Genomic DNA, 23151 nt, shown 5'->3' on the forward strand with positions numbered 1-23151 from the left:
CTCATGGCTGATTCATGTCAATGTATGGCAAAACCGCTACAATATTGCAAAGTAATTAGCCTCCAATTAAAATAAATAAATTTTTAAAAAAGAAATGCTCATAATATATATTAAAAAAATAGTTATCAGTAGAATTTATATGAATACCTAAGGCAAAGCATTACATTATTTTATAATTTATTCAACTACCTAATGATGAACACTTAGGGCATTTACAACATTATACTGCAGTTTCGAGCATTCTTATACTGACATACTTATCTGTACCAAATATCTCTTTAAGTTAGATTTTTAGAAATGGAATTCCTTATTTACACCCAAAGTATTTGTCAAAATTTTCAAAACACCATTGTTTAATGGGGGAAAAGTGCACGTGGGAGAAAAGAAGAGGAATGAAACAGTTTCTCCTAAGTGTAAGGCTGCTGCTAAGTCACTTCAGTCGTGTTTGACCCTGTGCGACCCATAGATGGCACCCACCAGGCTCCCCTGTCCCTGGGATTCTCAAGGCAAGAACACTGGAGTGGGTTGCCATTTCCTTCTCCAATGCATGAAAGTGAAAAGTGAAAGTGAAGTTGCTCAGTCATGTCCGACTCTTAGCAACCCCATGGACTGCAGCCTACCAGGCTCCTCCGTCCATGGGATTTTCCAAGCAAGATTACTGGAGTGGGTTGCCATTGCCTTCTCCGAAGTGTAAGGCTAATCAGCTCTAAATTAGGGTTGAACTGTTAGTCTAATTGATGTTATTATCTTAATTGCTTTCATTAGTAAGCTTCTAAAAAAATCCCAAATCTCCTTCTCTATTTGTGTTTCTCTATTTACAGACCTCTTGGGAGTCTATAAATCCTATGGAGAAAAAAAGAAAAAAGCTATAATAGTTTTGTAATTTTAAATTGAATAATAGTGTTTAAAAATTGTTAGCACATTCTGAATCATTTTATGGCCATGCAGTTTTTATGTTGGCTTTAAATTTCTGTTTACAATTGTCTAAGTTGGTACAATTGTCTGAGTTTACAATTGTCTGAGTTTACAATTGTCTGAGTTTGATATTGTCTGATTTCCATGTTTTAATCTGATTTTAATGTTTGAAGGAACATTTAACATTGTGGTAGTTATGAATTTAAACTGAATAGAGAGAAGTAGTGGGAGAGTTAAGTCAGTTACCTATGGCACTAGTGGACTCCTGGGGAAGCGGAGTTCAAAAGAAACTGCACAAACCAACCCATTAAATTAGAAGAATGCAGGAGACTATTTGGTGGAGGATGAATTACTTAAATCCTGTCTTTGTACCTAACATGTTAATTAATGATAAGTGTGGTAGAAAATATAGAGTGAAGAAACTCAGTTCAGTTCAATTCAGTCACTCAGTCATGTCTGACTGTTTGCAACCCCATGAATTGCAGCACGCCAGGCCTCCCTGTCCATTACCAACTCCTGGAGTCCACCCAAACTCATGTGCATCGAGTTGGTGATGCCATCCAGCCATCTCATCCTCTTTCGTCCCCTTCTCCTCCTGCCCACAATCCCTCCCAGTATCAGAGTATTTTCCAATGAGTCAACTCTTTCACATGAGGTGGCCAAAGTATTGGAGTTTCAGCTTCAGCATCCGTCCTTCCAGTGAACACCCAGGACTGATCTCCTTTAGAATGGACTGGTTGGATCTCCTTGCAGTCCAAGGGACTCTCAAGAGTCTTCTCCAACACCACAGTTCAAAAGCATCAATTCTTTGGAAACTTTACATTTCTGATTTGAGTAATAACTGGATTAGAATACCAATTTAGGCCAAATTGTATTAATGACCACAGTGCCAGCCTCAGTCTTATAGGAGTTATGGAGATTTTTAATTTTAACTGCATTAAACTAAGTATTCTGAGATTGCTTGGGTGGGCTGCCTTGAGTTAGTAAAGAATGAAGTTATTAACACAATTTCATACAACATAATTATCTGAACAGATGTTTTCTGCATTTGTATTATTGACAGACAAAATCAAGTGGACAAAAATTGGTTTGTTCTCATTATTGATCAAATATGGATTTATTTGATTATATGGGGATATATACATATACATACATATAAAACATTAATGTTTTTCTTTTTTTCCAGCATTACTTACTTGACAAAAACTCCAAGATGAAAATCTATGACTTCATTTAAGTTTTCCTTAGTCCTCGTTACCACTACATTCAGTTTTACATCCTCATTTGTAATGTTATTACTACTAGAGTTTTGATTTCTACATTTCATTTAACATGTACCATAAATAGTTTTCCATGTTTTAATCTGATTTTATTCTTATTTTCTTTTGCCTATGCACTCTTTCTTGACAGTCATCATGTAACCTATGTCATTTGCCCAGGTATATGAGCCCACACATTTTTCTCCATAACCATGTAAACATCTAATATAGATATAGATATGTACAAATAAATACATAAAATATATGGAAGATTGTGAGTTTATCATTTGGTTTCCCAAAAGTGAGATAATAAAATCATAAGTCATATATATTTCTTAGTTATATCCTTTCTACTTAATTTATCAGGGTAATCCACCAGAGTAGGAGCTGTAGATTCAACTTGATTTTTTACAATAGCAACATAGTTGCTATTAATGGATACATTAATTTACTCTTCTTCCATTGATGGAAATTAAAGTTGTTTTCAAGTTTTTTGTCATTATAAATAATGCCACAATAGATATTCTCATAGGTTCATCCTTAGATGGTTAGAACTGGAACTATTAGATCAAATGATATGTATATTTTTTTGTTTTTAATATATAAGGCCATATTACTTTAAAAAGCTGTGTGTGAATATCAAAAATATACAAGCAACTCCTGCAGCTCAATTCCAGAAAAATAAGCGACCCAATCAAAAAATGGGCCAAAGAACTAAATAGACATTTCTCCAAAGAAGACATCCAGATGGCTAACAAACACATGAAAAGATGCTCAACATCACTCATTATCAGAGAAATGCAAATCAAAATCACAATGAGGTACCATTTCACACCCGTCAGAATGGCTGCAATCCAAAAGTCTACAAACAATAAATGCTGGAGAAGGTGTGGAGAAAAGGGAACCCTCTTACACTGTTGGTGGGAATGCAAACTAGTATGGCCACTATGGAGAACAGTGTGGAGATTCCTTAAAAACCTGGAAATGGTATTGCCTTATGACCCAGCAATCCCACTGCTGGGCATACACACCAAGGAAACCAGAATTGAAAGAGACACGTGTACCCCAATGTTCATTGCAGCACTGCTTATAATAGCCAGGACATGGAAGCAACCTAGATGTCCATCAGCAGATGAATGGATAAGAAAGCTGTGGTACATATACACAATGGAATATTACTCAGCCATTAAAAAGAATACATTTGAATTGGTTCTAATGAGGTGGATGAAACTGGAGCCGATTATACAGAGTGAAGTAAGCCAGAAAGAAAAACACCAATACAGTATACTAATGCATATATATGGAATTTAGAAAGACAGTAACGATAACCGTGTATGCGAGACAGCAAAAGAGACACAGATGTATAGAACAGTCTTTTGGACTCTGTGGGAGAGGGAGAGGGTGGGATGATTTGGGAGAATGGCATTGAAACATGTATAATATTATATAAAAAATGAATTGCCAGTCCAGGTTAGATGCAGGAAACAGGATGCTTGGGGCTGGTGCACTGGGATGAACCAGAGGGATGGTATGGGGAGGGAGGTAGGAGAGGGGTTCAGGATGGGGAACACATGTACACCTGTGGTGGATTCATGTTGATGTATGGCAAAACCAATACAATATTGTAAAGTAATTAGCCTCCAATTAAAATAAATAAAGTTAAATATAAATAAATAAATAAATAAAAAGCTGTGTGTGGACCTTCTTTGGATCTCAATTTACACAAACTATGAAAGTCAGTATGACATTTGTAAGACAATTGGAAATTCAAACACTGACTAGATATTTCATTAAATTGAGTAATTTTTGTTATTTTTTAGATTTGATAATGGTATAGATACAAAATGAAATATTTATGGATGAAATACTTCAGAAAGTTGCTGGAGGGAGAGAAGTGAATGAAAGGATGGATGAAATAAGAGTGGTTGTGACTTGATAGTTGTTGAAGGTGGTATAATGGGAGTTTATTACATCATGATCTTTTTTATATGTTTGAAATTCTCCACAATAAGAATTTTCAAAAAATTAACAAGTCACACTATATCTAGTGAGAAAACTTATTTCCATACATTTCCCTTAAAACTGAGTGTTACTGCTTTCTAGTTTTGAAAATCTGATGTGTGAAAAAAAGGTGTTAGTTGCTGTAATTTGCATTTCCTGTATTGTTAGTGAGGTTTATCATCTTGAGAGAGTGTAAATCTTCCTCACTGGCAGTTAGCATCTAGGCCATGGTGTTCCCAAAGGAACTTACATAATACTTTCTAGAATCTAAATAAGCTGTACACAAGGCCGCTCTGACATATCTGGAACGAGAGAGACAAGACCACTTTGCAACCATAGAAACAATAAAACATCCCCCCACTCTGCTGAGCCTGAGTGACAGCTGCTCTTTTACCAACAACAACTTTAGCCTTGCTTTAATGCTACTTACTAGATAAGAATTATGAATCTATCCAGCTACTAAATTGCCCCAGTTTCTTGACAACCTTCAATCTGTAACTGGTCTCCACTTCTTTAACTTTTCTGGAATAACCCAGCACAAGTGCAAGTTCTATGAGAAGCCCCTTCCAATCCTCTTGTTGAGACCTATAGTTCCTCTGGAGAACTTTCTCCCTTGAGGCAGCAAGGTAAAGAAACCTTTTCTTGTTTTTAACTACGGATATGATGGTAAACAATCCACCTGCAATGTGGGAGACTGGGTTCAATCCCTGGGTTGGGAAGATTCCCTGGAGGAGGGCACGGTGGCAGCCCACTCTTGTATTCTTGCCTGGAGAGTCCCCATGGACAGAGGAGCCTGGCGGGCTATAGTCCATGGGGTCTCAGAGAGTTGGACATGACTGAGCAACTAACCACAGTGCAGCACATGTTTCTGAAGGTCTTTGGTCAGTGGTCTTTAAAACAATCTTTGCAAAGTTTATCGTCCACTTGAATTTCCTCTTCTCTGGGACATTTTCCCAGTTTAGTGGGTAGTTCTGAAATTTTCCCTTTTATTTTAGAGTCAGTCCCATTGATAACTCTAGGACCTGTATGTACTACTTCTTAGTCAGAAGGGGCAAAAGATAAGGATTCTTACTCAGGTTGGATCATTCCAGGTTTGATGGCATTAGCAAGAATTTTCGGGATCTTATTAATTCATCAGTAAGGCTGCTGAGAGATGAGATTGAAAGTAGGAGCTCAGCTAAGTTGGACTTCTCTATTTGCTGCAGACAATTCTGGTTATTTTCTTGGCCACCAATCTTATTTGGCCAGTGTTGGTGGAGTGTGTGTAAAAGTGTGTATGTGTGTTTGTATGTGTATACCATTTATTGCTTGTTGTATTAGGTACTGAAAGAGAAAATTTATCATCATAACTCAGAAGTCTAATGTTTCTATTAGATTTTGTTTTATATTTTTACAAGGTCTAATGTGAGATAAATAAAAATTCAATGCTACTTTGTTCTTTGTTAATTGTTCTTGTATTGATATGAAATATTACTGTTTGTCCCTTTTAGTGCTTTTCATCTTGAATTCTACCATTTGTTACATTAACATTGTAGCATACATAACACAGTCTTTGTTTGGTATGCTGGGAAAATATTTTGATATTTAAAGCCGTGTGTTTTTATTCAGTATGTAACTGTTTTTCCATTTAGATGACTAAACCCTTAGTCATCCTTTGCCATAAGGGAGATTGTCACAATAGAATCAGAGTGAAAGAGAGGCAAATTCTTGGCTAGTGAAGTTCCTGGCTGAGGCTCAGGTATAGCTAGCTATAGGACGTTGAGAGCCAGTCTCTTCACCTTCAGTTAGCGGAGAGAAGAGACATGTCTTCTTCTGTTTGCTCTGTTAGTTCTGTTTCCTTAAGTGTTAATGTCTGTCTTTTGTGAGATGTCGTGTTTATCAGTGTTGATGTTAGAATGTTTCTCAAATGTTTTGTAATTCTTGGGTTAGGTGTTCATTTTGATTTTTGAAGTTCCCTGTTAGTCCACATGTGAGTGCTAGATCTGTGTATCTTATCTTGTTGCCAGGAATTTCAGGAGAGTTTGAATTTGCTGCTGGACGTATTAGTGAGGCAGATATGATAACCTCTACACTATGGAAACCAGCCTGGATGGTCGATATTAGTGTCCAGTCTTCTGGGACCAGGGACAACCACATTACTACCATAGGCACTGCAGCACCCTGCCTCTGTGGCTCAGTTACTTACACTCACTGCCCTTACTGGAAGCAGAGGTCTCTACTGCTAGTTGCTTTGCAAAATCTGGGGAAGATTATTTTAGTAGTTGCCTCAGCAAAGTCTCATTCCTATTTCCCTGTATCCTCCATTTCTGAGGTTGGAGAACCTTCAAGTTGCTGTCCACATTTGCTTCAGTTGTTTCCTCTGAATATTTTAGGTTATAATGTTCTCTTCCAAGTAGTCATGTATGGATGTGAGAATTGGACTATAAAGAAAGCTGAGCTTTGATGATGCTTTTGATCTGTGGTGTTGGAGAAGACTCTTGAGAGTCCCTTGTACTGCAAGGAGATCCAACCAGTCCATCCAGTCCAAGAAATCAGTCCTGCATATTCATTGGAAGGACTGATGCTGAAGCTGAAACTCCAATACTTTGGCCACCTGATGCAAAGAGTCAACTTATTAGAAAAGACCTGTTGCTGGTAGAGATTGAAATGCAAAAGGAGAAGAGGATGACAGAGGATGAGATGGTTGGATGGCATCAATGATTCGACGGACATGAGTTTGCGCACACTCCGGGAGTTGGTGATGGACAGGGAATCCTGGCATGTAGTCCATGGGGTCACAAAGAGTCAGACACTACTGAGTGACTGAACTAAACTGAATGTTCTCTTTCAACCTGATACCATTTGGTTTTCATTTTCCAAAGATTTCCTTGTCATTCCAGCAGATTAATGTCATTATCAACATCATATCAGCCCTCAACACTTCTGGATAATGACCCACTTTAAAAATCAGTTGGATTTTCTGCTCCATATTTATTCTATACTGCTTAAACTTTTGACTATTCTAACTCAGAAGGCCTTGCCATTTACTGCATTACCCCTCAATACTCTACGGAAATGGTGCTCACTCAGTAAATCTGACTTCTATGGTGGTTTTAAAATCTGGGTACAAATTCTTTAATCTTCCTCCTTCAAAATGTAGAGTCTTATTCCCCTACCCTTAAGTGTAGGTTGTACTACCTGACTTGCTGCTGATGAATAGAATGTGCCAGAAGTGATGGTATTTGACTTCCAAGACTGGGTCACAGTGTAGCTTCAACCGCTCTGTCCTGGGTTGTTTGCTCTGTGGAACCCAGCTGTGAAGGGGCCCTGCTGGGAGGGGGTCCTCCGGTCCTGGAAGGGGGTCCTCCAGGCCTGGAAGGGGGTGCTCCCGTCCTGTACACTATGCAGAGGAACATAGCCTGCCAGGCGTCCTGACTGTAGTCTCGTGGGAGGCTGAGCCATAACCATAGCTCAGCAGCTCCTGGGCCTTCCTTTCAGAAATCATATCCCATTGCATGTATATACTACATTGTGCTTATCTGTTCACTCACTGATGGACACCTGAGTGTGTGCTTCTGTGAACATGGGTGTACAAATATCTCTTGGGAACTCTGCTTTCTATTCTTCTGGATATATACCCAGAAGTGCGATTGCTGTGTCATGTAGCACACTAGTTTTAATTTTTTGAGGAACTGCTATAGTGTTTTCCATAATGGCAATATCATTTTACATTCCCACCAACAGTGAACAAGGATTCCAATTTAAGCAATTAATCAAATTTTTCTTTTGTGGATTGTCGCTTTTGTGTGATATCTAAGGACTTTTCGACTAACCCAAGGTCATGAGGGTTTTCTCCTGGTTTCTTCTAAAAATTTTATAGTTTTGGCTCTTACATTTAGATCTTTAATTCATTTTGAGCTATTTTTTAATGAATGGTGTGAAGTGAGGACCTAAATTCATCTTTTTTGCTTGTTAATATTCAATTGTTCCAGCAGCACTTGTTGAAACTAATATTCTTTCCCCTTTAAGTTATTCTGGCACCTTTTTTGAAAATCAGCTGACCGTAAATGTTAAGAGTTTATTTTTGGACTCTCAATTCTGTTCCATTGATTTATATATCCATTAAAAAATTTTTATTTGCCTGTTCCAGGTCTTTCTTGCTACCCACCAGTTTTCTATAGTTGTGGCAAGCGAGGCTACTCTTTAGTTGTGGGGTGTGGGCTTCTCATTGCAGTGGCCTTTTTTGTGGAGCACGGGCCTTTAGGGTGAGGACTTTAGAAGTTGTGGCTCGCAGGTTTAGTTACATATAGATTCCATGTGGAATCTTCTTGGACCAGGTATTAAAGCCATGTCCCCTGCATTGACAGGCAGATTGTTGTCAATCACTGAACCACCAGGGAAGTCTCATATATTTATATTTATACCAGTACACTGTCTTGATTTCTGTAGATTTAGAATTTATTTTGAAATTGATAACTGCAAGTCCAATTTTGTTTTTTTTTTTCAAAATTGTTTGAAGCATTCTGTTCTGGGTCTTTTGAATTTGTATATGAGTTTTAGGATCAGATTGTCAATCTCTGCAAAAAAAAGGCAGCTGGGATTTTGGTTCGCTTGCACTGAATCTATTGATCAATTTGGGGAAGAATTGCCATTTAAGAAGAGTAAGTCTTCTAATCCATGAGTATGAAATGTCTCTCCTTTTATTTTAATCTTCTTTAATTTCTCTTAGCAATATTTTATAGTTTTTCTTCCAGCTTCATTGAAATATAAGTGATATACAGCATTGTAAAAGTTTAAGGTGTCCAACATAATGATTTGACTTAAATATAGTATATGGGTCTTATGCTTTTTTGTTAAATGTAGTCCTAAGTATTTAATCTTCTTGATATTATTGTGAGTGGAATTCTTTTCTCTTTTTTATTAGCACTGTTGTTGTTGTTTAGTTGCTAAGTCATGTCTGACTTGTTTGCCACCCCATGGACTGTAGCCTACCTATCTGCTCTGTCCATGGAATTTCCCAGGCAAGAATACTGGAGTGGGTGCCCATTTCCTACTCCAGGGGATATTCTTGACTCAGGGATGGAACCTGCGTCTTCTGCAGTGTCAGGCAGATTCTTTACCACTTGAACCACCTGGGAAACCTATGTTGATGCAAAAGATAAGATAAATGGTTTTCAGGTGAAACTTCATTACACATTTTTGCCCTTCTACTTAAGAGATTTTACAGTTTGGTTAGTCTCTCTTATCTTCCATATCACTATCTATGAAATGGGGTTAAAATGTATTTTAGTTGCTCTGGATCCCAGCTCTCAGAGCCTCAGGAGACTCTGCCCTTTGAGGGGTATTCCTCTCAGAGGGTCACCATGGCCAACAAGAAGGGGTGCTGGAAGCGGGCCATTGTTAGCGGTGTCAGTACGGTTCTAGTGTTTGCCATTGCAATGATCCTGGGCTTCTCACTGCAGAAGTGCATCGTCCTGCCAGGCTATGAACAGGATGGGACCTGCTGCTCTGATGCAGACATGCTGGGCTGCCTGCTAAGTTTGGGTCAGATCAGCCAAAGGGATGGCCTGCTGGTCACCTGGTACCACGCTGCCAACAGCAAAGAACAGATGAAGGCTGCCCTCAGCAGCAGCGTCATGGTCCTGGAATCAGGTGTCACAACAGAAGGGTGTGACACAGTCGATGAGACAGGGGTCCCCATCATGGTGCACCCTCCAGCCATCTACAGTGACAACACCTGAGAGCAGTGGCTGGAGGCTGTGCTGGCCTCTTCCGAGAAGGGCATCAAACTAGACTTCGAGAGCATCAAGGCTGTGGGCCCCGCCCTGGACCTCCTGCGGCGGCTGACAGAGGAGGGGAAAGTTTGAAGGCCTGTGTGGATCAATGCCGACACCCTGAGGGGTCCCAACATGGTCAAACCAATAGAGGTCAACTGAGACCAATAGAGGCCACACAGTTCCTGGCCTTGGTCCAGGGGAAGTATCTTGAGACAACCCTGTCTCCAGGCTGGACTACCATCTACCTGCCCTTGTTTCCAAATGGGACATACACCCAGACCACGGTGGAGAAGATGCAGGAGCTGGTGGGAGCAGTGCCACAGAAGGTGACCTTCTCCATGTGGCTTGTCATGGCTAGGGCCGCCCGGCCCCACCTCAGCTGGCTGCTGGGCCAATCTGACAGGTACAGCCTGACAATGCGGCAGTCTGCCTCGGACCCCGCAACAGTGGATGACCTCCTCTATATGCAGGACAACACCGCCACCCACCAAGTTTGCTATGACTTCTTTGAGCCTCTCCTGTCTCAATTCAAGCAGCTTGCCGTACCTCACGGAAGCAAAGGTACTACGCCAGGGGCAGCCTGATCCCTGCTCTCCAAAACCCTGGAGACGAGGGTCTGAGAGTGGAGTGACTGGTTCCTGACATCCAGGGCTATGGAAGCACAGCAACAGTGCGGCTCCCAGACTGAGAGGGCGTGATCCTGCTGGACGTGGGCCTTCAGGAGCCTGCAGCTGGGCATCCCGTGCCCATCGTCCACGCCCCAGATGGCCATGCCCTGGTGCTTGAGTCCTGCCTGCAGCAGCTGGCCATACGCCCTGGACGCTGGGGCCTGCATTTGCACATAACAGAGCTCACCACCCTGCAGCCATCCCTGGCCACGCTGGCCACCCTGTGTGCCCTTGGCCACCTGTCTAGGCCTGTGGGGGTTGGGACCACAGCCTCCCACAGGAGTTTCATGGTCCCTGGCTCCGTGGCTGGTGGGGAGTTGCTTACAGCTGTGGCTGAGGTGTTCACCCATGTGACAGTGGCACCAGGCTGGCCCAAGGAAGTGCTGGGCAGTGGCTATGGGGAACAGCTGCTCACAGATATGCTGGAGCTGTGCCAGGGCCTCTGGCAACCCGTGTCCTTCCAGCTGCAGGTTGGGCCTCTGGGCCAGAGTCCCGCTGGAGTCATGGTCCGGCTGCTGGCAGCCTCCCCCTGGGCCACAGTCACAGTGGAACACAGCCCTGGCCAAGGCCACTATGCATCTATGTGGGCAGTGCTGCTGGCAGCCAGGGCCGTGGAGAAGACCCGAGTCTACTACAGGCTACCCCGGACTACTGCCAAGACTTGTAGGCAGATATTGGCAGACATTGAGCACCCAGGGGTGCTCGCCTGGTGGACCCTGACTTCCCAAGGGGGATGCAGGAAGGAATAAATGCCTCTTCTTCCTCAGAAATGTATATATATATATATATTTTAGTCCTTTTGTTGTAAGGACTAAAGGGGAATTTGTAGGTAAATGTGAAGGAATCAAAATTGTGATCCGTAACTGATAGTTCCCCTCCACTGAACAGGATCCTCTAGAATGAACCTTTGAAGGAGAGTGCTCTGGTCTTTTCCCCAGGATAGTAAAATCAACTCCTTTTAATCTTTTTTTTTTTTTTTTGGTTGTGCAGTGTGGCATGTGGAATCTTAGTTCCCTGACCTGGGATCGAACTCACATTTCATGCAGTGTAAGTGTGGAGTCTTAACTACTCAGCTGCCAGGGAAGTCCTTAAAATTGGCTTCTTTTAATTAACAGGTTCTCTATCACTTCATTTCTCTTACAGTTTATCCTTTGAAAACCCATGACCCATGGAAAATAATATTTCCATGACTCATAGAGAGTCTCCAAACCTGAAATTTGCTGATTCCAAACTTTTGATACAACTGGGCATGCTCCTCTATCTTATATACTTCCTGCACATTGGCAGTTGTATCTAGAGGCTCGATCAGATTTAGTTTTAATGTCCTTGGCAAACTGCAGATGTTGTATGCTTTCGTCAGAGGCTTGTAATGTCTGACTGTCCCTTTATTTCTGTTCTCTTTATTTCTTGCAGCTGTTGGTGCTCATTGCCGAGGATATTAATTTGTGATTGCAAAATAGTGCTATTGTGATTCTATTACTTCTTTTTAATTTATTTGTTGAAATGTTTTTATAAAGAGATATTTACCTTTATATGGTTACTTAGTGATTCATTTCTTTTCAAAAGTTTGGACAAATGTTTGATTTTTACCTTTGTTTACCAGTTCTCAAAATAAGAAATTTTCTATCCTTTACCTCAAAATGTGGTTAGTTTAAAAAAAAAAATTATTGTGACTTTATGTCCTTAAACATATTTGATATGGTTCACTGTATTCTAATTACTATTCTTATTGAAGCACAAATTAAGCTCCAGATAATATTCCTTAGGAAGTGCTCATGCAAATAATATTCCCTGACTTCTTGCTTATTGCTAATAAAGTTGATTTGTGTCCTTTACACTTGAAATTTAGTTTTGCTGGATATAAAAATCCTTCACTTGAATTTTCTATTTTGTTTATCTTAAATGTTTTCCTCCTTTTTTATCAGCACAGATATGTGTCATAAAGTATGGCTTTCAAAGAGACTGATGATTTTTAACTTATTTTCTTTGAAGAAACCAGCTTTTTGCCTAGATGCCCAGAGACTTTTTCTGGTAATTTATTATAGTATATGCCTTGATATTGGTTGTTCTGGGTTCAGATTTTCAGGTTCAGTTCAGTTCAGTTCAGTCACTCAGTCATGTCCGAATCTTTGCAACCCCATGAACCTCAGCACGCCAGGCCTCCCTGTCCATTACCAACTCCCAGAGTCCACTCAAACCCATGTCCATTGAATTGGTGATGCCATCCAACCATCTCATCCTCTGTCGTCCCCTTCTCCTCCTGCCCTCAATCTTTCCCAGCATCACGGTCTTTTCCAATGAGTCAGCTCTTCGCATCAGGTGGCCAAAGCATTGGAGTTTCAGCTTCAACATCAGTCCTTCCAATGAACACCCAGGACTGATCTCCTTTAGGATGGACTGGTTGGATCTCCTTGCAGTCCAAGAGACTCTCAAGAGTCTTCTCCAACACTACAGTTCAAAAGCATCAGTTCTTCCACACTCAGCTTTCTTTATAGTCCAACTCTCACATCCATACATGACCACTGGAAAAACCATAGCCTTGACTAGACTGACCTTTGTTGACAAAGTGATGTGTCTGCTTTTTAATATGCTATCTAGGTTGGTCATAACTTTCCTTCCAAGGAGTAAACGTCTTTTAATTTCATGGCTGCAGTCACCATCTGCAGTGATTTTGGAGTCCAGAAAAATAAAGTCAGCCACTGTTTCCCCATCTATTTCCCATGAAGTGATGGGACCAGATGCCATGATCTTAGTTTTCTGAATGTTAAGCTTTAAGCCAACTTTTTCACCCTCCTCTTTCACTTTCATCAAGAGGCTCTTTAGTTCTTCACTTTCTGCCATAACGGTGGTGTCATCTGCATATCTGAGGTTATTGATATTTCTACTGACAATCTTGATTCCAGCTTGTGCTTCCACCAGCCCAGCATTTCTCATGATGTACCCTGCATATAAATTAAATAAGCAGGATGACAATATACAGCCTTGACGTACTCCTTTTCCTATTTGGAACCAGTCTGTTGTTCCATGTCCAGTTCTAACTGTTGTTTCCTGACCTGTATACAGATTTCTCAAGAGGCAGGTCAGGTGGTCTGGTATTCCCATCTCTTTCAGAATTTTCCACAGTCTATTGTGATCCACACAGTTATATGATGTATTCTTTCAGTATGTAGCTTGAAATGGTTTTTTATTTCGGGAAGGCTTTCTTGAATTAGTTTTGGGTATTGGTTGTATTGTTTTACTTTGGTTTTCTTCAGGTTCTCTTATTATCTTCTTAGTATTCCAGTCCACTTACCACTTTCTCTCTTGTTTCTCAGCCACCCAGAGCTCAAGCCTATGTGCTCATCCTTCTAACTGTGTCCATATCAGGTCTGACCCACGGAGTACTTTGTTTCCTGAAGCGCAGGTGCTTTGGTCAGCATTGAGGGTATGGATGAGTTAGTTTGGTGCAATTGCTTTTTCCAGGTAAGCTATTCTGCTAGTACTTTCCTTTCTGGATAGTTTTATTTCATCCTGGGTGAAATTGTGCCCTCCCCTTATTCTTTATACATGGGAAATTCTCTTTCTATCCTGTATTATAGCCTCATTGGTCTGTGAGGACCCTCAGTTTTAGCAGTCATAGGCAGATGCTAGCTTCAATATTCGGAGAAAGCAATGGTACCCCACTCTAGTACTCTTGCCTGGAAAATCCCATGGACAGAGGAGCCTGGTGGGCTGCAGTCCATGGGGTCACTAAGAGTCGGACACGACTGAGCGACTTCACTTTCACTTTTCACTTTCATGCATTGGAGAAGGAAATGGCAACCCACTCCAATGTTCTTGCCTGGAGAATCCCAGGAATGGGGGAGCCTGGTGGGCTGCCATCTATGGGGTCACACTGAGTCGGACATGACTGAAGCCACTTAGCAGCAGCAGCAGCAGCTTCAATATTAGAGGATCATTTTATTGACACTGCATAAGTAGAGACAGGTAACTAAAACCCCCACTTCCATAGTGAGAATCATATCTTTCATCTTCAGCCATCAGAACTTCTTGAATATCATATGTTTTTATCTCTGCACATTGCTACTTCACCAGTATTAGCATAAATGAATTTGCCTCCTTAAGACAAGTTGGTTTATGTCATGACAAGCACTGCCAGGTAACAAGGGAGCAAAAGGTTTGAAAGGAACGTGGCAAGTCACAAGGAAAATTCTCTGTACAAATATTTTACAGTTTAGTAAATTAAAATTTTTCCATAAAAACTACTTATTTTTTGCACTGGGTCTTAGTTGCAGTACACAGGATCTTTAATCTTTTTGTGACATGTGGGATTTTTTTGCTTTATTGTGGCATGTGGGATCTTTATTTTTTTAAATATTTATGTTTTTAGTTGATTGATGATTGCTTTACAATATTGGTTTGATTTCTGTCATACACTGACATGAATTAACCATAGATATACATATGTCCCCTCCCTCTTGAATCTCCCTCCCACCTCCTGCCCATTCCTACCCCTCTAAGTTATTAGAGAGCCCAGTTATGAGAGAGCCCCTGAGTCATACAGCAAATTCCCATTGGCTATGTATTTACATATTTGGTGTATATACATCCATGCTACTTTCTCCATTTATTTCGCCCTCTCCCTCTTCTCCCCCACCCTTGTCTGTAAGTCTGTTCTCTATATCTGTGTCTCCAATGCTGCTCTGCAAACAGATCTGTCAGTACCATCCTTGTAGAGTCCATATATATATGTGTTAATATACAATATTTGTTTTTCTCTTTGACTTACTTCACTCTGTATAATAGGCTCTAGGTTCATCCACGTCATTAGAACTGACTCAGATATGTTCCTTTTTATGGCTGAGTAGTATTCCATTGTATACTTCTTCATCCATTCATCTGTCAGTGGACATCTAGGTTGCTTCCATGTCCTAGCTATTGTAAACAGTGCTGCAGTGAACACTGGGGTACATGTGTCTTTTTCAGTTTTGGTTTCTTTAGGGTATACGCCTAGAAGTGGTATTACTGGGTCATATGATGGTTTTATTCCTAGTTTTTAAAGGACTCTCCATACTGTCTTCCATACTGGCTGTATCAATGTACATTCCCATGTGGGATCTTTAGTTGTAGCATGCAAACTCTTAGTTATGGAGTCTGGAATCTAGTTCCCTGACCAGGGACCAAACCTGGGGCCCCTGCATTGCAGATGTAGAGTCTTAGCCACTGGACTGCCAGGGAAGTTCCCCAATTTTTTCATTATAAACCAAAATTTTAAATACAGAAATTAGGTGAAAGAAAGAAGAGTAACCTTTGGTGTCATTACCTAGAGACTAGCTGTAGTAACATGCATTTCTTTTCTTTTTTTTTTTTTTTTTAATATATAAAATGTGTTAGTCGCTTAGTCATGTCCAACTCTTCGCAAACCCATGGCTTCTCTGTCCATGAAATTCTCCAGGCAAGAATACTGGAGTGGGTAGCCACTCCATTCTCCAGGGGATCTTCCCAACCCAGGGATCAAACCCGGGTCCCCTGTGTTGCAGGCAGATTTTGTACCATCTGAGCACCAAGGGGCTAAAATATATTTGTCATGAATTACCAAAATAATTATGCTTTTCTTTTAATAACTCTCTCCCAAAATACAAAACAGAACTTGAAAATGGAAAAATGGAGAAGAGTATTCATATTACAACAGAAATTCCCTCAGACTTATTTTCAAATGTGATTCTATTGTTTTTGGAAATATCATACCCTTAAACAATTTCAAATTATGCCCAAAAGAGTAAGAGAAGGTAAAAATGTTGACATTCTATTTAGAATGAACTACTGTTGGAATACAGCCAACCCATTGTTCCACTTCCCAGGTGGCACAGTGGTAAAGAATCTGCCTGCAGTACAGGAGATGCAAGAGATGTGAGTTTGATCCCTGAGTCAGGAAGATCCCCTAGAGTACAAAATGACAACCCGCTCCAGTATTCTTGCCTGAAAAATTCCCATAGGGTTGCAAAGAATCAGACACGACAGAGCCCACACATACATATAACCTATTGTTTACAGATGAACTCATGGCTGTGGGTTTTTATGTTGAAAAGAAGAAAGAACTCAAATGAATAACTTAATCTTCTATTTTAAATAACTGGAATAAGAGTAAACTAAACCCAAAGCAAACAGAAGGAAGGAAATATTAACGAGCAGAGTAGAAGTAAATGAAATAGTAGAAAAACAGTAGAGTAAATCAAGGAACACCAAAAATTTTCGGCAAAATTGGCTAACTATTAGCTAGACTGACCAAATGTTAAACAGGGAAGATCCAAGTTATTAAAATGAGGAATAAGAGGAGGGACACTACCACCACCATTATAAATGAAAAGAATTATAAGGGACTGCTATGAACAACTATATGCCAAAAAGTTAGATTATGTAGATAAAATGGACAAATTCCTAGAAATACACAAATTACCAAAATTGACTTGAAGAAATAAAAAAACCTGAGTAGATCTGTGACAACAAAAGATATTGAATTAGTGATCAAAACCTTTTCACAAAGAGATGCCGAGGACCATATAGCTTCACTAGTGATTTCTACCAAACATTTGAAGAAGAGTTAAAATCAACTCTTCATAAATTACTCCAAAAAATGGAAACAGAGTGATATCTCCCAGCTCTTTCCAAGAGGCTAGTATTACCCTGTTGCCAAAATCGGAGACAAACGGCACAAGAAAATTATAGGCTAATACTAGATACAAAAGTCCTCAGCAAAATACTAGCAAACTAAATACAGTAGCATGTAGAAAGATTGTACACCGTGACTAAATAGGATTTACCTGAGGAATGCAAGGTTTGTTCCGCATATGAAAATCAATCAATGTGTATTAATACATAGTAATAGAATCAGGGAGAAAATCCACATGATTATATCAATAACTTCAGTTAAAGCTTTTGATAAAATTCGATACCCTTTTAAGATAAAGACAATAAACTAGGAATAGAAGGTAATTTTCCTAACCCATAAGTAATATACTGTATGGTGAAAGATGGAGAGCTTTTCCTCTAAGATCAAGAACAGAATAAGGATGTTTGTTCTATTCAACACTGCACTGGAAATTTTAGCCAGAGCAATAAGGCAAGAATGTAATAAAAAAAAAATCCAGATTGGAAAGGAAAAAATAAAATTATTTGTGTGCACGTGTGCTAAGTTGCTTCCAACTCTTTGTGACCCTATGGATGAAGTCCACCAGGCTTCACTGTCCATGGTTTCTCTAGGCAAGAATACTGGAGTGGGTTGCCACGCTCTCCTCCAGGGGATCTTCTCCACCCAGGGATCAAACCCAAATTTCTTTTTTTTTTTTTTAATTTTATTTTTTTACTTTACAATACTGTATTGGTTTTGCCATACATTGGCATGAATCCACCACAGGTGTACATAAGTTCCCAACCTTTAACCCTCCTCCCACCACTGTCCCCGTATCATCTCTCTGGGTCATCCCAGTGCACCAGCCCCAAGCATCCTGTATCCTGTATCGAACCTAGACTAGCAATTCATTTCTTACATGATAGTATACATGTTTCAGTGCCATTCTCCCAAATCACATATCCCTTAACGCTGCTACACTGGCAAGAGGGGTCTTTACCACTAGCACCACTTGCAGATGATACAATCTTTAATATAGGAAATCCTAAAAAAAAAAAAAAAGCATCAAGTAATTCAGCAAAGGTTGCAGGATACTAAGATATCAAAATCAGTTCTATTTCTATATGCAAGCAATGAACAATCCAAAAATGAAAACAATTCTATTTACCAGTAGCATCAAAAATAATAAAATACTTGGGAATAAATAAAAAAATAAAAAAAGTGTAAGACTTGTACACTGGAAACTATAAAACATTTTTAAAAGAAATTAACATACCAAATAAAAGGAAAGACATCTTGTATCCATAGATTTGTAAGACTTCATATTTTTAAGATGGCAGTGCTCTTCAAATTGATCTATATAGATTCAATGCAACCCCTATCAAAATCCTAACTACCTCTCTCTTTTTTTTCGGCATCAATCGACAAGTAGATTTTAAAATTTATATGGAAATGCAAGGGACCCATTATAGCCAAAACAATATTGAAAAAGAAAGAACACAGAAAAAAATATTTCAAATTTATGATACATGAATTTTATCTCAATAAAAAAAATACAAAGGTAAATGTTAGCTACTGTTAAGAGTACCATTGTGGTGAGTACTGTCCAGCCATCTAGATTCATTATATAACCCTTGTTCATGTGACACAAGGACGAATTCCTGCTGCTCTGTGACCTGTTCCTCCTTCATACAATAAAGAACACAGTGATGATTATCCTTTATGAAGTTTCTTTTTATTACGTTGTCATCCTTTGGATAAATCACTGAACTCCTAGATTGAGAGGTAGTCACACTTTGTAGAGGACCAAACAAAGAGTCAGACATGGCTGAGCAACTGACACTTTCACTTTACACAAACCACCTTGTAGAAAGTTTATTTCAGTGTATGCTTTTAGCACCAGATCATGCCATATTTGCGCAAGTTTCTTTTAATTATCTACTTCACCTACTACAGGTAAAATGTAATTTAATTTGCATACAACCCTTCAGGAATATATCAAACACGGATGCATTACTTTTTCTAAATAGTTCAGCATAATACCATTTTGTATATGATTTTTCCCTAGGTTAAGAGACAAAAACAAAATTCTCATAGAAGTAGAATAAATGAATATCCATTTCAACCTTGATGAATAGCATAAATAGGAGATAGTCTAAGTTCTCATTAGAATAGTAATAGGTAAATAAGTTATAGTACATCCTGTGAGGACACCAAAAGAATGAGGAAGAATTATATGTATTGAAGTGTAAGGTCTGCAAAACATACAGCTAAAGGAGAAGAGCAAATAGCAAGTCAGTGTATATGATGTGTTCTAATATAGACCAAACAATACTGAAACTAAGTATATAGGAAAAGTTCTTAAAGAATATACATCAAACAATACATTAGGAAAATGAAGTGGAATGGAGGATGAAAGGTAAGTATAAATATCTTATTCTCGTGTGAATTTTATGCAGTGAGCATGTCTTCATGTGTTACTTTAGGTAACAGAAGTAATATTTGCTCTTTGTAGAATATTTTGATATGCTGATAGATATAAAAGTGACAGTCATTCAGTCATGTCCAACTCTTTGTGACCCCATGGACTATACAATCCATGGAATTCTCCAGGCCAGAATACTGGAGTGGGTAGCCCTTCCCTTCTCCAGAGCATCTTCCCAACCCAGGGTCTCCCATATTGCAGGTGGATTCTTTACCAGCTGAGTCACAAGGGAAGCCCAAGAATAGTGGAGTGGGTAGCCTATCCCTTCTCTAGCAGATCTTCCTGACCCAGGGTCTCCTGCATTGCAGGCAGATTCTTTACCAACTGAGCTATGAGGGAAGCCTGATAGATATAAAGAGAAGAATAATAAACTATAGGTCCATAAGTCAGAATCATTAAACATTCTAATATGTTTTGATATAGTCTTTCTATATATGTATTTTATCATATAGTAGATACAATTTTGATTTTTTTTTTTTAACTTAACAGCATACTATTAGTTGGAGAAGGCAATGGCACCTCACTCCAGTACTCTTGCTTGGAAAATCCCATGGACGGAGGAGCCTGGTAGGCTGCAGTCCATGGGGTCGCTAAGAGTTGGACACGACTGAGTGACTTCACTTTCACTTTTCACTTTCATGCATTGGAGAAGGAAATGGCAACCCACTCCAGTGTTCTTGCCTGGAGAATCCGAGGGACAGGGGAGCCTGGTGGGCTTCCGTCTCTGAGGTCGCACAGAATCGGACACAACTGAAGCGACTTAGCAGCAGCAGCAGCATACTATTAATATTTTCCTACTTTAATCTTAATCATGGTCAAAATATTGAAAATCAAAAGCTAAAGAAATATTATCTCAGGGGAAAATTGTATATTTTAAAAATGTGCCAAAGAAGTACAATTTTGGTTAAAAAAAAAGTCTATGAGACTGTATGGTTTAGTGGAAAGAATCATGGCTCTGGAGGCAGATAGAACTTTGTTCAGAATGCTAACTCTACTACAAGGTGTGACCTTAGTTAAATAACCAACCCATTTATGTAGTGACATTAAAATTTATGCCTTATCAAGGCACGAATTGAAGAGATCGAAGAAGACCTAAATAAATGTAGAAACATATTGTATTCATGGATCGGAAGACTCAATATTGCTAATTCTCCCTAAACTGACTTATTAGAGATTTAATGTAATTCCCATCCAAATCCCAGAAGGCTTCTGTGATACAGTGATTGTTTTTGTTCCCCGCCCCCTTGAAATTCCTAAGCTGAAACCTGATCCCTAAACTGATGATATTTGGAGTGGAGCCTTTGGAAGGTGATTGGGTCATGAGGCAGGGCTGTCATGAATGGGATTGCTGTTCTTATAAAAGAGACTCTGGAGAGAAGCCTTGCCCCATTTACCATATGAAGACTCAGCAAGAAGACAGCTTGTCTATCAACCAGGAAGCAGACTCTTATCAGACACCAAATCTGCTGGTACTTTGATTTTGAACTTCCTGCCTCCACCACTGTAGGAAATAAATTTCTCTTATTTATAAACCAATCAGTCTGTGGTACTCTGTTACCGCAGCCTGAACAGACTAATACAGAGTCTTTGTATATAGCATATTCTGATGTTGTATGGAAAGGAACTTGTAAGCCAAAACAATTTTGAGAAAGAACAGAATTGAAGGACTTTTACTCACTGATTTTAAGACAGACTGTAAAGCTATAGTGAGTCAGACAGCATAAGATCGGCGAAAGGATATACAAATAGACAAATGAAATATATACACTGTATATATACATACATATATATGTATACATATATATATATATAAATATACTGTCATGCTGCTGCTGCTGCTAAGTCGCTTCAGTCGTGTCCAACTCTGTGCGACCCCATAGATGGCAGCCCACCAGGCTCCGCCGTCCCTGGGATTCTCGAGGCAAGAACACTGGGGTGGGTTGCCGTTTCCTTCTCCAGTGTGTGAAAGTGAAGTCACTCAGTCGTGTCCAACTTTACGAGACCCCATAGACTGCAGCCTACCAGGTTCCTCCATCCATGGGATTTTCCAGGCAAGAGTACTGGAGTGGGTTGCCATTGCCTTCTCCAATATACTGTCATAAATAGTGTCAACTGATTTTTGTCAAACGTGAAATGGCAATTTTTAACAAATAGTGCCGGAACACCCAAATGCACAAAAGTAAATGTTTATCTACACTTCCTGTTGCATACACACCCCTCCCCACAGCCCCAGCCCCAGCCAAAACTCCAGTTGGTTGGTAGACCTAAGTATAAAACATAACATTATAAAGCTTTTAGAAGAAAACATAAGAGAAAAAATTTTCCTATTGGCTTTAGGCAAGTACTTCTTAGATCTAACACCACAAGCATGATGCATAAAGAAAAAGTTGGCTTGTTGAATCTAGTCAAAAGTAAAAACTTTTGCTTTACGAAGGACTCTGTTAAGAGAGTAGAAAGCCAGCTCCATATTGGAGCACATTACAAGAAAAAAGCACTTGTATTGAAGATATATGAGAAACTCTCAAAACTTAGCAACATTTACCCAAACATTTAAAAAAATGGGCAAAAGATTTGAACAGACTTCACCATAAGGAATATGGTTGGATCTAGGGACGGCAAACAAGCAACTGAAAACATCCTTAATAATTGAAACCATAATGAAATAGTATTGCATACCCATTAGAATGAAGAGCATGGAGAGTAACCAGAGTCCTGGTGCGGCTGCAAAATGGTATTGCCACTTTGGTAAACAGCTTGGTAGTTTCTTAAACAAAGTAAACATATATTGACAATATGACTTAGCAATTCCATTTCTAAGGCTTTATCCCAGAGAAGTAAAAATTTATGTTTATACGAAGATTTGTATACATATGCGTATGTGTTTATAGCAGTATAACTCATAAAAGAATGGAAACCACTCAAATGTCGGTCTGTAGGTAAATGGATAAACAAATTGTGGAGTGCTACTGAGCAACTGAGGAACGAACTATTAATGCACGCAACAACAGGGATGCAGTTCAGACTTGTTATTGTAACTGGAAGAATCCTGTCTCAAAAGGTTATAGAATATTCCATTTATATGACAGTCTGGAAAAAAAAAATGTAGAAACAGAGACCAGAGCAGTGACTGCCAGGAGTTAGGGTTGGGAATTTGAACACAAAGGGTAAAGGGAATTCTTTTTCAAGTTGGAATTATTTTATGTCCTGTCTGTTAGTGGTTACAATATTGCACGCATGTTTAAAATCTCATAGAACAGGACATGGGAAAAAAACATTTTACTTTTTTGTGATTAAAAAAACACCCGTGCCTTGCTAGGTTGTCATTGGCATTCATAAAGTATAATCCATCTGATTCATAAAGGATTCTCATCAAATAGTAACAGCTATTACTGTTTTGCCAGGAGAGTCAGCATAGGCTTGTTAAGTTATCTGGCCTGTGTTGAGAGCCTGCTCTGCCACC

General features: G+C 39.5%; 1 long non-coding RNA gene and 1 pseudogene across 1 annotated transcript in view; both read left to right on the forward strand.

Annotated features, from left to right (window-relative positions):
- LOC128054407 (uncharacterized) overlaps positions 1–23151 on the forward strand; it is an 83482-nt gene that overhangs the window by 15890 nt on the left and 44441 nt on the right. The window lies entirely within an intron of this gene.
- On the forward strand, positions 9518–11287 carry LOC128054401 (protein FAM151A-like; annotated as a pseudogene).

Source organism: Budorcas taxicolor, chromosome 10 (genome assembly GCF_023091745.1).
Source record: "Budorcas taxicolor isolate Tak-1 chromosome 10, Takin1.1, whole genome shotgun sequence".
Taxonomy (NCBI): domain Eukaryota; kingdom Metazoa; phylum Chordata; class Mammalia; order Artiodactyla; family Bovidae; genus Budorcas; species Budorcas taxicolor.